Below are 7,749 nucleotides of genomic sequence, written 5' to 3' on the forward strand. Positions count from 1 at the left end.
GGGGGCCTGGGGAGCGCCGGCCAGTCCTTGCCGCTGGGGGAGGGAGGTACGGAGGGGGGTTATGGCGCCTATGGATGTGCAGGCCCTGGGGAGGAAGGCTGCGGGCCGGCACCTGGGAGCGGTGCTCCCCGGCCTGACCTCGGCCTCGGCCCTTGCCTTCCCCCCGCCCGGGACGTGCTCAGCGTCGTCTCCTGTGGCCGGCGGCGGGGTCGTGTTTGTGCGGCTTGCGGGGACGTGCCCGGCTCCTACACGTGACATTCCCGGGGGGAGGGGTGTGCACATGTGTGCACATTCACATATAAGTGCGTGGTAGTGTGTGTGTCTGTGTGTACATACTCGCTAAGCTTTCTAATAAAATGTTTAATGCTGTGTGTGTATGCACGTGTGTAAGTATATTAGATACACACATACATGCATGTGTGTGTATAATACATGCACATGCGTATATACACACAGCATTAAATATTTTATTAGAAAGCTTATTATGTACACACATGCACGTGTGTGTGTACGTATGCACATTTACATACACACAGCTCAAATTACAGGGAGGTGGGGGAGGCAGGTGAGCCTCCCCGTAAGAGATGAGAGCCTGCCCTGTAAGATTTAAAAATCAAGAGCTCCAATTTTATTAGGACATGGTGATGGGCAGCTCAGTTTTTTTGCGGGACCCTCCCCCCCCAGAGTTAAAATGTAATTCAAACCCTGAATACACACACATACACATATATTAAAAAAATCACTAACGTGTGTGTACACACATCTATATATATATATATATATATATATAGGTATATAAAGGCTTCCCCTGCCAGCTGCTGGGGTTGGGTTCCTGAAAGTTCCCGTGGTTGGCAAGACAAAAGGCTTATGGGAAAAATGGCAGGTGGAAGGCTGATGTACAGCCATGGAAAACCGTGGTTATTCGAAACTGTACCATGGTAGCCAAAATGATATATGGAATATTAAGCGTGGATACTCAAATTGGCAAAACTATGGTTGGCGAGGGGAAACCTGTGTGTGTGCGTGTTTATCTGTCTATCTAGATGTAGATATAGAATTGATGATTTTTTTTTTTTACAGGAGAATCTAAGGCATCCACTTGTCATTAGCAACTTTCTATAGACTTTTTTTCCTAAGTGATGTTTCCAGTCAGCTGCCTGCCTCCGGGTGCGAACCAGGGCAGTGCTGTTGGAGACTGATCAGCCTGTTTTAAGTTCTTTGCCTTTCTCAAAGCGGTGCAGAGTGAAATTAGGTAGAGTGGCCAGTTCCACTGTTGCTATTCAAAAACTGTGGGCTGGAGTGAAAGGATTGTCACTCACTCTTCTGAATGAGAAAGCAGCAGTTACTGATGCTATTCATAGGAGAAGACCAAAAAGAGAGGCAGGGGGCAGGGAGAGTGGAATGTGGAGTCAGTCCCTCCCGTAGCAGGCTGTGGGGTCAGGGGTGAACATGACACTCTTCTCTTGCTGGGCAAGGGGCTGGAAGACTAGAGGAACTTCACGTTTATCAGAACATGCTATTCAGGGATTGACAGAAGAGAGCAAGGACCCTACAATTTCACTATAAACGTCTTGTAATGAGTAGGGAGAGCTGACTTTTAGAGGTGCATTGATATATTGGTCGCATATCAGATTGGCACCAGTAACAGGAAAATTAATGTTAACATCGGCTTTTTTTGGCTGATCACGTCACCGATAAATGCTTCGTGCATGTGCACAGCCACAGCATGCGTGTGGCCAGAAGTGCAGTCTGGCAGCTTGGAGAGCAGCTTCTGGCTGGTATGTCTGTGGGAGGCATTTGTGGTGGAAGGGAAGAGGCAGGGGGTGCAGATCAAGGCCGTTACGGTGAGTGAAATAGTAGGAGAGGGGCAGAGGTGGGTGCTGCCCAGCCTGGATGATAAATGCAACCCTGGGAATGGAATGGACCCGTGGGTGGCTCATTCATGTACCCCCCCAGGGGAGGTGTGGGGAAGTGTGCTCCCCAGATTTGTGCACAAGGTGAGGATGGGTTGCCCATTGTGGGCTTGGGGCTACGCCGGCCTCTTCCTGGCGGGGGGTCTGGGCTGGGTCTGCATTCAGGGCAGGCAGGGGTGTGGCAGGAGGCAGCAGCGCTGGGAGTGGGTTGCAGGGTGGGCTACAGTCACCCCAGAATTGCCTGTAGCCCCCCTACTAGCACGCTGCCTCAAGCACAACTCTGGCCCAGCCTCCCCCACTGGGAAGAGGCCAGCGCAGCCCCTGGCCTCAAGGCTGCAGCAGGCAGCCTACCCTAACCCTTCACACGCATCTGGGGGGACACACGCCCCTCCATGCCTCCCCCAGGAGTGTGTGCAGCAGCAGGGAGCCACCCCCAGCATCCCCAGATGAGCAGCCAGTAGGGTCTGTCCTGCTCCCAGGTTCACATTTGCTGGTCTGACTGGGCAGTGCCTGGTCCTGTCCCTGCCCCTCTCCCTCCTTCACTGTGGGGGCTTTGATCTGCATCCCCACCCTTACCCCTTCCCCCCACAGACTTACAGGCTGGACGCTGCTTTCCAAGCTGCCGGGCTACATTCTTGTAAGTTGGCAGTTAGATCAGCATTGGCAGATACGGTTGGTTAATAATCGGCCATTGGTATTGGCCAAGAAAATCTACTTACTTTGTCATCGTGGTATTTTTTTCCTGTTTCTTATTCCTGGCAGGCTAATCAGGGAAGGGGATTTACAGCCCTGGAAAGAGGGTCAGTACAGTAGCAAGATGTTTGCCATCCTCTATTGGTTGCTAGTATTAGTGCTATTTCCTACTTCCTATATCAGGCTCAAGCTGGGTATGGTAAGTTTTTCAAGTCTAGTTACTAGTATGTTAATAAGCCAGGAAAAAGGTTGCTGTGGTGTCACCTTTGTATCCCTTTGCTGTAGTCATCATTTTGATGTCTTTAAAAGCAACGAATTGCAGAAAGCATATAGCCTGTGTATAGAGGTCACCGTTATGCCACTTGTGGGGAAGTTGATGGAGTTCCTCCTAAGTGTATGATATTTACTACCTATGCAAGCTGTAACTCCACATGGGCTGGGTAATATACTATACTGCCAGCTCTTAATAGAGCAGCAACTCCCAACGCATAAATGAGTAGATAAGCATTGGTCCACATTTCCATCCTCCTCCCCAAGATAATTGGATAAAATGATATCTAGGGAAGCAGCAACATCAGAAGCAAGAGAAGTATTTTTTTGCACTCATGCTGATCCGTAAGGCTGCTTGCAGACGTTAAAAAAACAAACAAAAACACTTTACAGGAAGCGGCCGCGTGTTACTTGGAGCTGGCTCTGCAGCATCTGTACAGATTGGGCGCTTCAGTTGGGCTTTTTGTGCTTTTAGCTAAAGCTAATTCAATCAGCTGTTAGATAAAAGTGCCCAAAAGCCCCACTAAAGCACCTGATCTTTACAGGTATTGGGAAAGCTGGGTTCAACTAAGGCACTGCCTCTTCTGGGCATGCATGGGGCTCGGTGGAGGAACGCTCTGAGTTTAAAGTGCTGTGTTTTTTTTTTCTTTTGTTTAATGTCTGCAAGCAACATAGGATATTGTTTTCAGGTCGTAGAGACTGAGCTGTGGCCAGCAGACTGCACGTGGAGGTTCCTAGAGCTGTTCTGGGTATCTTGGAAGCCCATCCTTGTTTTAAATTTCAGACTATTGTTTCAGGTAGAATCTGCAGATTGCATTTTCACATACTAATATCCTGTTTGCTTTACTCATAGAAGTAGTCACACAGTTGGTCTTACTCATAGGAAGCAGTCACATTTATCTTCATTTGGGTTGTAGTAGGCAGTCCCAAAGAGGCTGTAGAATAGTACTGATAGGATCACTTATTAGGAGGTGTGCAAGATTCCAAAGTTGAATTTTATAACAACTTTAAGCAGGATTATTTTGAGTTATGTTTATCTATTTTGCAGGCTACCACATATTATTTCTATTCATCAGATTTGTTGTCTTCTTTTTTAGCTACCAGTATGCTCCACCTCAGCTGTATATCCAGAAAGTTAGTGTCACAAGTGATGTACATTCGTTGCTTTTATTTTATGATTAGCAACAGCTGTTGTTGCAGCTATAATTATTTTATAAAATATTTGTTAAAAATGGCTATTCTTAGTGGATGTATGCAGAGATGAAGTGCAGAATAACAACTCTGTATCTCATTACTTTACCTTTTTTCTGGATACCAGCAACCCTTCCATCCTTCTCAACTTTTAACTGGTTGTAATGTGTTGCTTAATATGAGGGACCTTATCTATACATGAAGTCCTACAAGTGTAATTATGTCAGTTAGTAACATGATGTCTGTCTGTCTGTCCGCACAAGCCGTAAAGTGGATATAGTAGTAATGTTGATATGCACCCCTTTACCAGGGGTGTACTATTACGGTATTACTAACTATTATGGTAAAGCAGCACAGCTTTCCAGTTTAAATGAGAGCTTAATCCACAGCTTGTCTCATATTGTTGAGGGACCAGCAAGGGCTTAGAGCATGAAGTTCATTCTCAGCATACTTTGCTGAGCAGAGTCCCAAGTTTTGATCTGCTTTATGGTATTATGTTATGCTAGCATCACATAGGGGTCAGATGGTAGAGCTATTCCAGCTGGATAGTCACCCAATTGCTGATTTTCAGTTTCCTGTTGGCCATGTGCTGTAAAGCTTACCTTCACTTGGGTAGATTGTGGCATTTCTTCTAGCCTCTCTCTCGCTTCCTGGACACAGGCTGTTGGTAATACTTTTATGGTAAGGGGACCACTAGTCCTGCCTTCCACCCCAGACCACTGGAAACCTCAAGCTTACCAGGAGTTTAACTGTCCTGTATATGGGCATATCTAGAATTTTGAAAAGGGGAGTGCAGAGGGTGAGATGCATCATCGTATATAAAACAACACGTATTTTGCTTCAGTTAAAAACAAGTTAGAAGCTTTACTAATGTGCAAGGGGCCTAGGGCTGTATTATTTATTTTAAGATTGAAGCAGAAACAAATATAACTTCATTGGAATGAGTTAAAAACAATGTGCAGGGCTGTGAAATAGGACCTTTTTTATCAGGAGCATCTAACAGACAGCAGAATTACAGAACCAAGGATAGGTTGATTGATGGAACATCATGACCTGGAACGAAGAGTTTAGAAGGGATCAGGTAGATTATAGTGGACATTCACATTTGATTCCAGAAATGCACTACTCTTTTATTTTATTCTGCACAAGGAAGATAGGCTTATTCTAGACAAACTGGTAGACTTCTACATGCATTTGCTTGTCTCAGTTTTCTGCACAGTAGTGTTCTTATACCAGAATCACCTGAGTTACATGGACATAAGCAATTTACTGCAATATGGAAAATGATGGACCTTTACCTTTTATCAGCTGATCTACTATAACCATCCATGGGCATGCTCTTACTTTCTGGCATGTAAAAGCTAACTGCTAACCCATGGTAGCTTATGTTTGAGGACTAAGCAACCATACTTAATGAAGAGCGGTGAACGTGGTTGTGGGGGCTGGTGGACCCCTGACATATTTCATGCTGCAGTATATTTGTATTTTGAGGAATCCTTCCTGTACGGAGTTTCTCTTTCAAATCATGGCATTGATCTCCCTGGCACAGAGTTCTTCTTTTTCAGCTATTCTCATGGTTAAATTTGAGTCATCTAATGAGCAGAACAGGGGAATAGGCTTCAGGTTTCATTTGAACCCCCTCCAACCACTCAGACCCTGGTTTGTAAGAGGAAAAAAAAAAGCCTTGATACAAATTGAAGATTTCTCTGCATCCCAAACCCCAGCTCTCTGCAGCTGGATCAGAGGAAGCTGTTTTCATCTGAGATGTAGACTTCCACTATCTCAAGGTTGACCCATTTGAATGGGAGCCATCACGTTTCAGTGAACTTCGATTGTCTCTGGTTTGGAGACACATCATGGAGCTCGGATAATAGGTAGCTGACTCCGAGGCATCCAGTACTGCAACAGTTCTCTGTGGACCAGAATTCTGAAATTGCACTTGGGCAGATTCCACTTTTTGATGTCAAAAAGCTGCTTCCTATACCTGCTGCATTCCAGACCAGGACTTTGTTTGAACTATGGCCCTTTTACACTATATACGTATTATAAAGTCTCTTTACACTGCCAGAATTGTTTGCAAGTGAGGCTCTGGCTTTTCTGTTCTTAGTTTATGTGGGTCCAGTAGAGCTTGAGAATTTTTCTCATCCCAGTGATGGACACACTGAGGTGATCTGATTCTGCGCCCATTCAAACAAATATCAAAGCTCTCATCAGCTTCCACAAACACCAACTAGGCCCCAAACGTAGTTAATGCAGTCACTTATTTATCACGTTAGATACCTGTGTAGCTGTTATAAAAAATGCGGATCGAAGCTTCAGGGGTTTTTTGTCCCTCTCTTTTTCTCTCTCTTTCCAGTACCTTAATAGAAAATTCAACTATTCCCCTTCTTTTAAGAATTACAGTAAGTGTTATGACTTCCAAAAGCTGGAAAATGGCTTTTTTTTAGTGTTGGAGCAAGCACTGCTTTAAGATGTTCAGAAAAATATCTGACTAGTCAACAGAATTAAGGCTAAAAAGAAAAAAAGCAAAGTATAAAAGCAATGTAGATTTTTTTACTGCTTCTTCCAGGATTTATTTATTTAACATTACAAAGAGTTGCTTCTTTTTTGCTGGAGGATCTTGCTAAGATCTTTATGGGACCTGTCACAAGACTGAATTTTGGAATCTACATTTCTCCACTGCGGCTTAGGATTGAAGGATGAAACAGTGATTGACCTCAGTAGAAGTCTAGCTGTTGCGGTGCTGCTAATGACAGAACTAGACAGCTTCTTTGGTAACATATTCAAGATTATATATAGACCCACACACAGATGCTTAGTTTTTCTTACACCTTACATTTTAACACACTTTTATCCCAGAAGACTGTGGGATCTGTCTACGCTGGAGAACAGTCCCCTGGATTCTTACGAGATTTCTAAAATCGGAGGAGGTTTTTCATCAGGTTCTAAATTATCTCCAATGCATGGACAAGTCCTAGAAGACTGGGTCTTCCTTCAGGCTCAGAAATAAAGTGACATAGTTTTAAACCATGTGCATGCTCAGAATCACGTCACGAGATGGACCAGTCAGAAGTGGAGAGTACTCAAAGCCTTTATTTTTAAAAGACGAGTAATAGAATTCTCTCCTCTTTGAAGCGAAAAACAGCTGGTGAATGTGCACGGACAAGGCTGTCTTTCTACATTGAAATACTAGAGACAGTCTTATCCAATATAGAATCACCAATCGTACCTAGGAGAGAGAAGTAAAAAACCCATGGAAAGACTAAGTTTTATCGTTAGTGTAATAGGGGAAAAAAGTTGTTTTTTATTCTGTTGTTCAAAATATGAAGAACTCTGGGGAACGCAGTTCATCATGTAATTTGAGGAAGTAAAGTAACTTGCATTAAAATGAGTATGGAAAAACATGCGTAAGCTTTAAAGAGAAGTGAAAGATGGTAGATATAGCTTCCTAATAGTTAGTAGCCGGACTAGTTGAGAAGCTAGTTATTTGCATTTGTAGGTTTTTCAGTTGTGTCTAAGCCATATCCTGGGCAAATGTTCAATTCTGCTATAATTTTGCCAGTAAGTTCTTTTTTTTTTTTTTTGTCCCTTGTTGTGTTAGTAAGTGGTATCTGAGAGTCTAGGCAGCAAAATTCCATATTGCATCCCTACCTTTGCTGAATGAGAGGAAGGGGATCAGCTG

At 44.0% G+C, this 7,749-nt stretch overlaps 1 protein-coding gene across 6 annotated transcripts in view; it reads left to right on the forward strand.

Annotated features, from left to right (window-relative positions):
* The window catches only part of DOCK7 (dedicator of cytokinesis 7), a 199,139-nt gene that overhangs the window by 510 nt on the left and 190,880 nt on the right, over positions 1-7,749 (forward strand). The gene's annotated exons all lie outside the window — the stretch shown is intronic.

Source organism: Gavialis gangeticus, unplaced genomic scaffold (assembly GCF_001723915.1).
Source record: "Gavialis gangeticus isolate Ggan-Ray unplaced genomic scaffold, GavGan_comp1, whole genome shotgun sequence".
NCBI lineage: Eukaryota > Metazoa > Chordata > Crocodylia > Gavialidae > Gavialis > Gavialis gangeticus.